The 14698-nt window shown below is 42.9% G+C and overlaps 1 protein-coding gene across 2 annotated transcripts in view; it reads right to left on the bottom strand.

Annotated features, from left to right (window-relative positions):
• The window catches only part of Fam222b (family with sequence similarity 222 member B), a 63870-nt gene that overhangs the window by 48561 nt on the left and 611 nt on the right, over window positions 1–14698 (bottom strand). The window lies entirely within an intron of this gene.

Below are 14698 nucleotides of genomic sequence, written 5' to 3' on the forward strand. Positions count from 1 at the left end.
ACCTGCCTCTGCCTCCCGAGTGCTGGGATTAAAGGCCTGTGCCACCACGCCTGGCCATATTTTTAGTAGAAATTTACTTAAAATTCTAGTACAAAATATTGGGAAATTAAAACACTTCAACAAAAACATATCATTTGGAATACAAATAGGTAAGGAGTTAGGCACAGTTGTTCATAGTTAAGGCAGTAGGACTGTTGCAAATCTGAGGTCTGCATGGGCAGTCTCTTGACTCAAAAGAAAAAAAAGCAAAAAAACTAGGCCTGGTGTCACAAGCCTGTATTCCCAGCCTTCTGGCCATTAGGGCAGAAAGACTGTAAGTTCTCACCAGTTTGGGCTAGATAGCCAAACTATTTAAAAGAAAACAAAGTCCGGCTTGGTGACACAGGAGATAATCCAAGCACTCAGGAGGGATATGCAGTAGGTGTAATTCAAGATCAGTCTCAGCTACACAGTTTGAAACCAGCCTGGGCTACATGAGACCTGGTCTCAAAGGGAAAAGGAGAGAAGAAGAGACTGGGGAAATGGCTTAGCGGATAAAGCACTTACCGTGCAGGTTTGAGGACCAGAGTTTGAGACCCCAGAACCCATGTAAAATCTGGGCAAGAACAGAGGCCACCTGCAACACCAGCACTCAGGAGGTAAACACAGGAGATCTCAGAATTCAGTGAGAGCCTGCCTCAATAAAGTGGACAGTGAATTAGGAAGATACCTGATACCAACTTCAGACCTCTACACACACATGCACACCCATGTATTCCCATACCTAAGAACACACATACACCCATGCACACATACAGACATAAAAGGGGGACATGCAAATCTAGCTCACTGACAGGATACTCATCTAACATGGCTCAGGTCCTGGGTTTGAGCCCCAACACTGCAAAAAAGAGACAGAAGATACACACACGGGTATTCAAAGAAAAATGTCATTCTTTTCCAAGAAAAGTGAAAAAATGAAAAAAGAAAAATGAAAAAAAAGTGTTAAATGCTTGTTTCATTTTCCTCCTAAATCCACTGCACTCAGACTTCTATATTCATCAGTCACAGTAATCCCTAGGTTATCAAATCCCTCATAAGTATTCGGCATAATCTCTAGGTTATCAAATCCCTCATAAGCATTCAGCACAGTTGACTACTCCTTCCTGAAAAACTTTTTTTCCCTCCTCCCTGAGACAGCCCATGTTGTCTGGAAATTCATGATCCCCCTGCCTCAGCCTCCTGAGTGCTGAGATCCTAGGTATGTATTACCATACCCAGCTCTGAAATGCTTCTTTACTTGGCTTGTACTACATCACTTTCCTGGTTCTCTACCTTCCTCTAATTGTTTTTTCTCAAACTTCTCTACTCTCTACCACAAGTCATCCTTAGGTGACCTGATTTAATTCTGTAACTTCAAACTCAGCCACATGTTGATAACTTCTAGGCCTGTAATTCCAGCCTCTCTTTCTCCTCCAAAATGCCAGCTTTTTCTACCCAAGTTTGTATTTCATATTCATATTTCAAGTAGCCCAAATTTGGGATAACTAAAGCCAAATTCTTAACAATATGTTCTGCCAGTCTTATCACATCAATAAAAACCAACACCACTTATTTACCTAGTTCTGCCCAGTAATTAGAAGTTATCCCTCATTCCTCGTTTGCCCCACATCCTCTGCTATGATAATGCCCAAGCAGGCACTGTCAACATCATTCCCAAAGATACCCAGAATCTGTCATTATCTCTACAGCTTTTCTACCATCACCCCTGTCCAAATTAACATCAACTCAACCTTCATCTGAAATAGTATAGAAGCCTCGTAATTTCTTGCCCCTAGTCTTGACCCTCTACAATCCATGAACATACAGCAACTGTAACAGTCTTTCTAGTCACAAATCAATTCACATCATTCCCCTACCTCCAAAGAAGCAGGTACCCTAGCTTTCCAATCTATTACCTATTCCCTGCCTACTTCCTCTTCTACCACTCTCCCTCTTCCCCACTATATTTAAGCCACTCTGGCCCTATTCCTATACCTCCAGCTTGTCAATCCTGTTCTTTCTTAGGAGCTTTGTACTGGAAGGGTTTGTTCTGATCCTTGAAGCCTTTAAGTTAAACATCACATTCCCAGTTTTCTCTGTCATCTCAAACTAGACTAGCTATCTGTCAAATTCTAACACAGTCACCTTTTTCCCTATAGAGCATTTATCATACTAGCTGAATTTTAAAAGTTGTTTCTGTTTACCTTCATTCATTAGAATATAATCACCAGGATAGAAGAGATTTTACCTTTTCTTTTTTTCCTTCTCTCAAGGTAAGTTCTTGCTATGTTACCCAAGTGAACCTCAAACTCACAATCCTGCTGTCTGAACCTCCCAAATTCTGAAAATACAAAGTGCTGGGATTATAGACACAGGCTGATTTCATCTACCTTGACTACTACTATATTACTAGAACCCAGTACACAGAAATGCAATAAATAGTGGAAACTCAGTTAAGTATGGCAGGCTTTGTTGCCAACGAGGTTGAAACAAAACAAAAACCCATGAAAAATGCCAGGCACAGTAGTGCATTCCTACAATCCCAGCATTTGGGGGAAGGAAGCAGGATTGCCACAAATTCAAGGCCAAACTAGACTATACAAACAGTTCTAAGGAGCCAGGGCAACATAGTGAAACCCTATCTTTCAAAAGAAAAAAAAAAAAAAAAAGCTGGACATGGTGATTTCAGGTGAGTTCTAGGCCAAGCCAGGCCAGGCCAGCTGGGGCTACAGGGGGACCCATACTTGGCTGTAAAAAAAAAAAAAAAAAAAGATTTTTTTCTGGGTGTGGTGGCACAAGCCTGTAGTCCCAGCACCTGGGAGGCAGAGGCAGGTGTGTGAGTTCCAGGCCAGCCTAGTCTACATAGTGAGTTCCAGGCCAGTTGGCTATAGGGAGACTTGTTTCCAAAAACAAAAAAAGAATTTTTACAAGAGCCAGCTGTGGTAGACACTGGTGCACTTGAAGGCTACAGCAGGAGGATTATGACTACAAGGCTAGCCTGAAATACATAGTAAGGACCCTGTCTCAAAACTATTACCAGATATCAAGCAAAACAGGGATGGGCATGGTGGAGCATGCCTTTAGTCCCAGCACTTGGGAGGCAGAGGCAGGCGAATCTCTGTGGGTTTGAGGACAGCCTGGTCTACATAGGGAGTTCCAGGTCAGCTGGGGCCACAGGCACACCCTGTCTCAAAAAAACAAAAAAAAAAAGAAAAAGAAAAAAAGAAAAAACAAGCAAAGCAAAAATTCTGCCAGTCCTTTTCTATTAGGTTCACTTCTTTAAAAAAATTTATTACTGGGGCTGGAGAAATGGTTCAGTTGTTAAGAGCAATGGCTGCTCTTGCAAAGACCTGAGTTGGATTCCCAGCACCCATATGGCAGCTAACAACTGTCCATACCACCAATTCCAGGGGAATCTGATGCCCTCTTCTGACTCCGTGGGCACTGCACAACACGGGCACACTTACATACATGTAGGCAATACACTCATACAAATGAAATAAAAATAAGTATTTTATGGGTCTGGAGAGACGGCTCAGGGGTTAAGAGCACTGACAGCTCTTGCACAGGACCTGGGTTCAATTCCCAGCACCCACATGTTGGCTACAAACCATCCTTAACTCCAGTTCCAGGGGAATCCAAAGCCCTCTTCTGACCTCTGTGGCATTACATGAGATGGGTGCACTCACATACATTCAGGCAATACACTCATCTAAAATAAAAATAATAAATAATAATAGCCAGGCATGGTGGCGCACGCCTTTAATCCCAGCATTCAGGAGGCAGAGGCAGGCAGATCTCTGTGAGTTCAAGGCCGGCCTGGTCTACATAGGGAGTTCCAGGACAGCTGGGGCTACAAGGAGATCCTGTCTCAAAAAGACCAAAAAAAATTTTTTTTTATTATTTTGGCCAAGCGTGGGGGTACACAGCTTTAATCCCAGAACTTGGGAGGCAGAGGCAGGTGGAACTTTGTAAGTTCAAGATCAGCTGGTCTATATATTAAGTTCCAGGCCAGCTGGGGCTACAGGGAGACACTGTCTCAAAAAGACCTAAAAAAAAATTAATTAAAAAACTATGAATCTATCATATCGTTTAAAAAAAAAAATCAGACAATCTATACATAGCAGGTCACACCTATAATCCTAACACCTGGGAGGCAGAGGCAGAATGGTTGCTGTAAGTTCAAGACCAGCCTAGGCTACATAGTGAATTCCAGGACAGGCAGAACTACCAGAATGAAACCAGTTTCAAAAAAAGTCTGAGGATGGGGCTGGGGAGATGGCTCAGCAGTTAAGAGCACTGACTGCTCTTTCAGAGGACCAGGGTTTGAATTCCCAGCACCCACACAGTGGTTAACAACCATCTCTAGCTCCAGTTCCAGGGGATCTGACACCTTCTTCTGACCTCCTTGGGTACTGCACGACATGGTTGTACTTACATACATGCAAGCAATATACTCATACGCACAAAATAAAAATAATAAATAAATTTTTTTTTTAAAGTCTGAGGATGGGCCGGGCGTGGTGGCATATGCCTTTAATCCTAGCACTTGGGAGGCAGAGGCAGGTGGATCTCTGTGAGTTCAAGGCCAGCCTGGTCTACATAGTAAGTTCCAGAACAGCTGGGACTACAGGGAGACCCTGTCTCAAAAAGACCGAAAAAAAAAAGTCTGAGGATGAGGACTGGCATGATGACTCAGTGGTTAAGAGCACTGGCTGCTCTGGCAGAGGACCCCAGTTCAGTTCCCAACACCCACGTGGAGGCTAACATCTGTTTGTAACTCCAGTTTTACAGGATCTGATGCCCTCTTCAGGCACTGCATGATACAGGTGCACTTACATGCAGGCAATACACTCTTCTACACAAAATAAAAATAAGGCAGAGACGGGCAGATTGCTGAGAGTTCAAGGTCAGCCGGGCCTACATAGTGACTTCAGGCCAGCTGGGGCTACAGGGAGACCCTGTCTCAAAAAAGACCAAAAAATAAAAAATAAAAATAAAATAAAAATAAAATAAAATATAAAAATAAATCAATCAAAAAAAAATTAAAAGCAAGTAAGAAGTGTGTTCAAGGCATGCTATTTTGTCTTTTTTTTTTTTTCAGAGCTGAAGATTGGACCCGGGGACTTGCACTTGCCAGGCGAGCGCTCTACCACTGAGCTAAATCCCCAACCCCAATAACTACAAAAATTAAATTTAAAAACTTTCTTTTTTGTTTTTTTTGTTTGAGACAGGGTCTCCCTGTAGCCCCAGCTGGCCTGGAACTCACTAGGTAGACCAGGCTGGCCTCAAACTCACAGAGAATCTGCCTGCCTCGGCCTGCCAAGTACTGAGTCTGAAGGCGTGTGCACCACCATGTCAGGCAAAACTTTCTTTAAAAGGTGGGACTGCGAATGTAACTCGTTTAGTGCTTGTCTAGCATACAGGAAGCTCTGGTAACCTATGATGATTTTGAACTTCTGATCCTCCTGCCTCCACCTCCCAAGTGCTGAGATTTCAATGTAAGTCATTGTACTAAGTTTACACAGTACCAGAGAATAAACCTAAGGTTTTCTGTAAGCTAGGCAAACACAAACCACCAGTTTATAATTGAGCTATTCAATCTGATTATTTTCCTTCTTGTATTAAAATGTATCTTAGCTGGGCATGGTGGCACACGCCTTTAATCCCAGCACTGGGAAGGCAGAGGCAGGTGAAGCTCTGTGAGTTCAAGGCCAGCCTGGTCTACATAGCAAGTTCCAGGCCAGCTGGGGCTACAGGGAGACCCTGTCTCAAAAAAGACCAAAAAAGAAAAAGAAAAATGTATCTTTAATGGTTGGGGATGTAGCTCAGTTGGTACAATGCTTGCTTAGCATGCTCTAGGCCTATTAGTTTAGTCCCAACACCAAATAAAACCAGGCACACACCTGTAATCTCAGCACTTGGCCAGTGGAGACAGGAGGTTCAAAAGTTCAAGGTCACTAAAACTACATAGTAAGTTCAATACCAGCCTGGTCTACATAAGACCCTGTCTCAAAAAATAACAATTTAAGGCCGGGCATGGTGGCACACACCTTTAATCCCAGCACTCGGGAGGCAGAGGCAGCTGGATCTCTGAGAGTTCAAGACCAGCCTGGTCTAGAGTTCCAGGACAGCTGGGGCTACAGTGAGACCCTGTCTCAAAAAGACAAAAATATAAATAAATAAAAAATTAAAAAAAAAAACAATTTAAAATAATGGGCTGGAGAGATGGCTTACCAGTTATGAGAACTGTATACGCTTTCAGAAGACCTGAGTTCAGTTCCCAGCATCCATGTCAGTTCCCAGCACCCATGTCAAGTAGCGTACAACCTTCAGTAACTCCAGCTCCAGGGGGTCCAATGCCCTCTTCTGGACTCTGTTGGTACCTCATCCCTCATACATGTGATAGTCACACAACACACACACAAATAATAATTACGGTAATACAAAGTTAGGGACAAGAAAGATGGCTCAATAGGTAAAAATGCTTGCTGTACAAACCTGAGGACCTGAAATCAATCTCCAGTACTCATGGTGAAAGGAGAGAATAAACTCCTGAAAGTAGTTTTCCAACCTCTACACAGGGGCACCATGACACACTAGAATCTACACTCATACGGAATATACTCACATATACCATAATAATAAAAAATAAAATGAACAAAAATTTAAGTACATCTTTTTGGGCCAAGTGTGGCTGGCACCTGCTTTTTTTTTTTTTGGTCTTTTTGAGACAGGATCTCCCTGTAGTCCCAGCTGGCCTGGAACTTACTTTGTAGACCAGGCTGGCCTTGAACTCACAGAGATCTGGCTGCCTCTGCCTCCCAAATGCTGCGACTAAAGGCGTGGGACACTAGGTCTGGCTCTGGCAACTGCCTTTTTAAAAAATATTTTATCAGGGGTGGAGAGATGGCTCAGCAGTTAAGAACACTGGTTATTCTTGCAGAAGACCGGGGTTCGAATCCCAGCACCCACATGGCAGCTAACAACCATCCTTAACTCCAGTTCCAGGGGATCCAATGGCTTCTTCTGACCTCCGTGGGCACTGCATGACACAAGTGCACTTACCTACATGTAGGCAATACATGCACACACATAAAATAAAAATAATAAAAAATAAATTAAAAAAATATTTTATCTAGCCTGGTGTCTCAGGGCACAGCTTTAATCCCCTCACTACCACACCCTTGCCATGGCACACTTGCACAGAAAAATAAAAAAGGAAAGAGAAGAGGAAAATTTATTTTTCCAGTTAAGTTGTACTCCTTTTCAACCTAAGTCACAGAGCTCTGATAAGGGCATAATCAAACCTTTAAAGGCAACATAGAGTCAGAAATAGAAATTAAACACTTCTCTAAGAAAACATTCATTCTCACTAAGAGAACAGTGACTTCACACTTATCACCCCTTTGGTCAGCTGTAAGGCTTCAGCCCTTCCCCTGGCCAGTTTGTTTCTCACATTTACTCTCACTTCACAACGTATTATCTAGAACCATCTTTCAAAGGTTGCTGTAAGATTTTTTTTTTTTATGTTTATGTGTGTATTGCCTGCATGTAGGTAAGTGCACCCGTGTTGTGCAATGCCCATGGAAGACAGAAGAGGCTGTGGGATGCCCTGGAACTAGAGTTACAGACAATTGTTAGCTGCCATGTGGGTGCTGGGATTCAAACCCAGGTCTTCTGCAAGAACAATCAGTGTTCTTAACCACTAAGCTATCTCTCCAGCCTGGCTGTAAGATTTTTAAGAGTCTAAAATTGCCCGGTGTATTGCGAGGCATGGTAGCACACACCTTTAATCCCAGTACTTAGGAGGCAGAGGCAGTTGGATCTCTGTGAGTTCCAGGCCAGCTGGGGCTACTGGGAGACCCTGTCTCAAAAAAGAACCCCCCCCCCAAAAAAAAGGTAAAATTGCTGGGTGTGGTAGCACACGCCTTTAATCCCAGCACCAGGGAAGCAGAGGCAGGCTATAGCCCCAGCTGGCCTAGAACTCACTATGTAGACAAGGCTGACTTGGACCTCACAGATATCCACCTGCCTCTGCCTGCCCAAGTGCTAGAACTAAAGGCATGTGCCACCACAGTGGGTTTTGTTTGCTTCTGGGAGATCTCAACTTGGACTCAAAAAAAAGCTCCTCTTGCTTCAGCATTCCCAGTGCCGGAATAATAGATGAGCAGCAGCATCCTCGCCCTCTATTATAATTACTTCTTATACTTGGTTTTCTCCACTAGCTTCTGAACTACCAGAGCTGGAGCGGGCTTTTTCATTTTTTTTTTTTTTTTCAACCTCTGTGTCAGTTCCTCAGTCACAGTCCACCTTGATTTGTTTTCTGTTTGTTTTTTCCTTGAGACAGGGTCTAACATAACCCAGGTTGGCCTAGAACTCTGCATGTAGTAGAGGGTATCCTTGATCCCTCCCAGCCTCCAAGCTGAGATTATAGGTATGCACCACCTTGTTTTGGTACCCTTTTTCTTTTGTTAATATTTTATTATTTTTACTTTAAGTGTATGGGTGTACTGCTTGCATGTATGGGAGTGCACCTGTGTCTGACCGCGAAGGTCAGAAGAGGGTTTCGGATTCCCCTGGAACTGGAGTTAAGGACGGTTCATAGCCGCCATGTGGGTGCTGGGAATTGAACCTGGGTCCTCTGCAAGAGCTGTCAGTGCTCTTAACCACTGAGCCATCTCTCCAGCCCCACTGCTACCTTTTTTTTAAGTAGACCAGGCTGGCCTTGAACAAGAGATCTGCCTGCCTCTGATTCCCAAGTGCTGGGATTAAAGGCATGCAATACCATGCCCAGCTTCCAGTGTTCTTTTTTAAAACTTATGAATATATGCAATCTGCCTATCTCTTCAGCACCTTTTTTGGTTGTAAGAGAGGGTCTCCATGTAGGGCCAGCTTGCCTGGAAGCGACTGTGTAGTCTAGTCAGGCCTTGATCTCACAGAGATTCACCTACCTCCACCTCCAGTGCTGGGGTTAAAAGCATGTTACCACAAGTGACTTTCTTAATTATTTTTATTTTGTTTTTTAAATTTCATGTGGGACAAGAGAGATGGTTCAATAGTTATAAGCACTGACTGTTCTTGCAGAGAACTGGGTTCAATTCCCAGCAGCCACATGGCAGCTAACAACCCTCTGTAACTCCAGTTCCAGGGGAATCTGATGCTCTCTTCTGATCTCCATGGGCACACTTACACACATGCAGGCAAAACACTCATTTTTTTTTTATGTGTATGAATGTTTTGCCTGCATGTATATAAGTACACCATGCTCATGCCTGGTGCCCAAGGAAGCCAGAAAAGGGTGCAGGGTCCCCTGGAACTAGAATTAAGAATGGGTGTTAGCTGCCATGTGGTATTGGGAACTCCAGCCCCAATAAGCCTCATTCTTCAATTTTTTTAATTCTCCAAACAGGACTAAGTTACAATACCTTTTTTCAAAATTTCTTTTTGAGACATGGACTCCAACTCCCTGTATAACTGAAGATGACCTTGAACTTGCCATGTGCTAAGACTACAAGCATACACAGACAAGCCCAGTTTGGTTTTTCCTTTGGGGGTTGGGGTGTTTTTTTCAGACAGGGTCTCCCTGTAGCCCCTGGCCTGGAACTCACTATGTAGACCAGGCTGATCTCAATCTCAAGAGCTCTGCCTGCCCCTGCCTCCTGAATGATGGGATTAAAGGTGTATGCCGCCATGCCTGGCCCAAGTTCAGTTTTATGCATTGGAGATAGAACCCAGGGTTTTGTGTTTGCAAGCACTCTACCAACTGAACCACCTATAAGCAGCACTGACTTACAATTTCACCAAGTTACATCCACTCTCTATATTTCCTTTTTGGTGTTTTTTGTTTTTACCCCATGCTGGAGTTCCAACCTAGGACTAAAATCCCTAGTTTTTCTCTTTAATATCTTCTCATATAGTCCTCCTTTAAAGCTGTTAGCAATATTTCAGAAACCAAAACAAACCAACAAAAATCTTTAGGTTTTACTTCTATTATTAACTAGTTGTGACAGTATCACAAAACAGACTTGTTTTTAATTTTTTATTATTGTTTTATTTTGTGTATACACGTGCATGTGTGCATGGGTAAGTGCTTAAGTGCACAGCATAAACAACTTGCAGGATCAGTCCTCTCATTCTACCCTGGGGGCTCCAGGGATCAAATCCAGGTCATCAGGCTTGGTGACAAGAGCCTTTACCCTCTAAGCCATCTCATCCCACAAAAGAGAATTGTTATGAAATAGGTTGCAAACTCAAAAGGACTCTTAAGAAACAAAGATTCTGTTTCTGTCTCAAAGCAATTATTTTCAAAGGAGTATAAACACCCTAATTTTGTTTTTAAATAGAAATTTTTTGTTTTGTTTTGGGTGGTTTTTTTTTTTTTTTTTTTTTTTTTTTTTTTTTTTTTTGGTCTTTTTGAGACAAGGTCTCCCTGTAGCTCCAGCTGTCCTGGAACTCACTATGTAGACCAAGCTGGCCTTGAACTCACAGAGATCCACCTGCCTCTGCCCCTACCTCCTGAGTGCTGGGATTAAAGGCATGCACCGCCATGCCCAGCAAGATGCTTTTTTAAGAAAAATGATTCTTGGGGCTGGAGAGATGGCTCAGCAGTTAAGAACACTGGTTGTTCTTGCAGCACCCACATAGCAGCTAACAACTGTCCATAACTCCAATCCCAGGAGATCAGCCAACAGCCCTTCTGACCTCCAAGGGCATTGCATGACACAGATGCACTTACCTACATGAAGGCAATCCACATATACACATAAAATAAAAATAATAAAGCTGGGCACGGTAGCACACGCCTTTAATCTCAGCACTCCAGAGGCAGGTGGATCTCTGTGAGTTCCAGGCCAGCCTGGTCTACACAGTGAGTTCCAGAGAGACAAAAAGACAAAAAAGACAAAAATAAAAATAAAAAACAAGTAAAAATTTTTAAAAAGAAATGAAAAATGATTCTCAGGGCTGGAGAGATAGTTCAGCAGTTAAGAGCACTGACTGCTCTTGCAGAGGACCTGGGTTCAATTCCCAGCACCCACATGGCAGCTACAAACTCCAGTTCCAGGGGAATCCAAAGCCCTCTTATGACCTTGGAGGCATTGCACGACACACGTGCACTCACATACATGCAGGCAATACACTTATACACATAAAATAAAAATAATAAAATATTTTTTAAAAAAAGAAAAATGATTCACTTATCAGAATGAAAATAATCCTTATTCTTTGCATCTTAGCCCTTGCTATGTCAAGGATTGACAAGATTTTACATCTGTACAATTCATTTCTCACTTTAGACAGATAAGCAAGGCACTGGCCACCCCCATTCTCTCCCCAGGAAATAAATTCTCACCTGGTAACTTATCACCTACTACATAAAGGTAACTACAAATAGTTAAGAAACTAGGAGAGAAGGACAGGAAGTTTTCATCAGAGCTGAACAAACCTCTATTATTTTAAAATAACATGGATGGCACTTATGGACTTGTTTGAACTGATGAAAATTTCCAATAAGGGGAAAATGCATTACCAACATTAAAAATACATGTCCAATTATTAAAAATAAGATGGCTAGGCAAGTTTGGACATTTTCTACCTCTACTTCATCTACTAAATGTAAACACAGAATAAATTTGTATTCTGAAAAGACCTGTAATAGTATCAAATGCTTTTCCTTTATGGCACTGGAGATAGACCCCAGGGCCCCATACATGCCAGCCTAAGCAAATACCCTACCACTGAACTAAATTAAATCCTACACCCACTCTTCCCTCTGTTCCTTTCCTCCCCTCCCCTCTCCTTTCTTCTTCTCTCTTTAATTTTGCAGTGCTGGAAATCAAAACCAAAGCCTTGCAAATGCTAGGCAACCACTCTACACTGAACTATATCCCCTGCTGTGTGCATCTGTGTCTTTATATGCTTTTTTTGGACAGGATCTCACTAAGTCACCCATGATGATTTGCTGGTCTTGAACTCACTATGTAACCCAGACAAACCTTGAACTAGAGATCCTCCTCCCTCAACTTCCCTAGAAGCTAGCTGGGATTACAGGCTTGAATCAACAGGTCTGACTCCAATCCTCCCTATGCAACCCAAACAAACCTTGAACTAGAGAGCCTCCTCCCTCAACTTCCCTAGAAGCTAGCTGGGATTACAGGCTTGAGTCAATAGGTCTGACTCTAATCCTCCCTTTAAAATTATCCTTTATCAGGGCATGGTGGCGCACTTTAATCCCAGCACTCAGGAGGCAGAGGCAGGTGGATTGTGAGTTCAAGGCGAGCCTGGTCTACAGAGTGAGTTCCAGGCCAGCTGGAGTTACAGGGAGACCCTTTCTCAAAAGAGACCAAATAAATAATTAAATTAAATTAAATTATCCTCTAACAGGGGATGGTAGTGCATGCCTTTAGACTCAGCACTAGGGAGACAGAGGCAGGCAGATCTCCATGAGGTCCAGGCCAGCCTGGTCTACATAGTGAGTTCCAGGCCAGCTGAGGTTACAAGGAGAAACCTATCTCAAAAACTAGACTTAAAAAATAAATAAATAAAATTCCTCTAAAATAGAATAGTCAATGGAGAGAATTTACTGAGAGTCAAGAACTAGAGCAAAAAGTTTATGCATCCCTGTGTATTTCCAGGAGAGAAGTAAAAACCTGTTTCTTTTTTTTGGGGGGGGGGTTGGTCTTTTTTGAGACGGGGGTCTCCCCAGTAGCCCCAGCTAGCCCGGAACTCACTCTGTAGACCAGGCTGGCCTCAAACTCACAGAGATCCACCTGCCTCTGCCTCCCGAGTGCTGGAATTAAAGGCGTGTGCCACCATGCTTGGCCGTAAAAACCTGTTTTATCAGTTAAGGACAACTAGGGTCATTTCCCCCATGCCTATAAAATAATTCATTCCTCTTATCATTGAATCTTCTTCAAGGATCTAATACAGCCACTCCCCATCTTTATTCAGCTAAAAGAAATAACTCTCTGGTTTTCGAAAGGCCTCACCATTCCAAGCTCTCAATCCTCAGAGCCTGCAGAACTAAAATGTCTTTCTGTCCATCAGGGGTTCCTACTTCTCTTTCAAAAGCTGTGCCTAGAAAGGCATTTTCTCTCTACAGGAGCACATAGTTTAACTCTGTCCTCTGCTTTATCTAACCTCAACAACAAGGATTCAGGAGTGCTCCACCAGCTTCTCAACGAACCAGTCACTTCTTAGGCCCTCCTACAGTTACTTATTTGTCTTTTTCTTTCCACAGACAGAAGAGTAACAACAAGGAAGAGTTGAAAAGATGCTATATCCTTATCTGAGCTCCAAAACAGAGAATGCCCTGGGGCAACCAAACTCCTTTGCAAAAAAGTTCTTACAAAAAATAGTAGAGGCTGGCAGGCAGTTCTTCAGTAAACATCATGCCCTGTGCTCTTTACCATGTACTAAATAAACTGGTTCTTTTTCCTACAAAATGAATTAACTTTTTTTAAAGAAAGAGCTTCTTCTAGGCTTGATGATACAAGACGGCAATCCCAGAAACGGGTGGCTGTGGCAGGGGACTGCAGATTCAAGGCCAGCCTGGGTAACTTAGTGAGACCCTGTCTCAAAATTTTTTTTAAAAAGGACTGGTGATACAGTTCAGTGGTAAGGCACTTGCCTAGAACATGAAAAATCCTGGGTTCAATCTCCAGTATCAAAATAAATAAATATGGGATGGGGAAATGGCTTAGTGGATAAATCACTTGCCCAACAAGCACTTAACAGATTAGCTCCTCTGGGACCCCAGTCAGTATACCTATAATCCCACCTACTAGGGAAGCTAAAGCAGGATTGTGAATTGGAACCCAACCTGTGCTACAGAGTGAATTCAAGTCAGGCTTAGTGGCACCAGGCTTTAATTCCAGGACTCTGGAGGAAGAGGCAGGTGGATCTCCAGGTCAGCTACAAGGAGAGACTGTCTTAAAAAACACCATACACACACACACACACACACACACACACAGTTAATTCAAATTCAATATCAGCATTGGCAACTTAGTGAAATACTGTCTTTCAAAAATAAAAAGTAAAAACAGGGCTGAGAGGATGTAATTCATTGTTTCAATCTCTTTTCTATTTCCTTCCTCTAGAGTCGGGAGCTACATACTAAAAAACACCAGACACTATGGTATTTTTCCTACACAAGTTGACAGTCAATGTGTCACATCACAAAATGGTATTTCTACACATGATCTGCTGTGCTTATGTAGAAAGCACGTATTTCTGAGTTTTACAAATCTGCTTCGTTGTGACAAGAGAAATCATTTATTCCACTAATAATCATAAGGTCTAAAATCCAGTGGTACTGTTGGTACAATTAGCTTCTGCACAGTAGTTTCATAAGCATTCTCAAACATACATATGATGTTTACAATGGGCCCCTCTCAAGCACTGCATCTTCCAGAGATTCTGAAAGGTTGTGGGGCCCTGACCAAGGTTATCTATCAGGTGTATCTGTGATGCACTTGGTTTCAAACCCGTCCGACTGCAAGTCCCTAGCTCTTTAACCTAGATGCCTCCTGGATTTAAGCACAGGGCTTCCGAGCCCCACGCTTTTTCCGTAACTTCACTGACCGGGCCCTTTTCTGCCCTGGTTCAGAGTTGGCTTCTTCAGCTCCAGCAGGGACTTCATCCTCGACCCCAACCCCCACCGCCGCCCCCGCCC

Source organism: Nannospalax galili, unplaced genomic scaffold (assembly GCF_000622305.1).
Source record: "Nannospalax galili isolate Female #2095 unplaced genomic scaffold, S.galili_v1.0 scaffold212, whole genome shotgun sequence".
NCBI lineage: Eukaryota > Metazoa > Chordata > Mammalia > Rodentia > Spalacidae > Nannospalax > Nannospalax galili.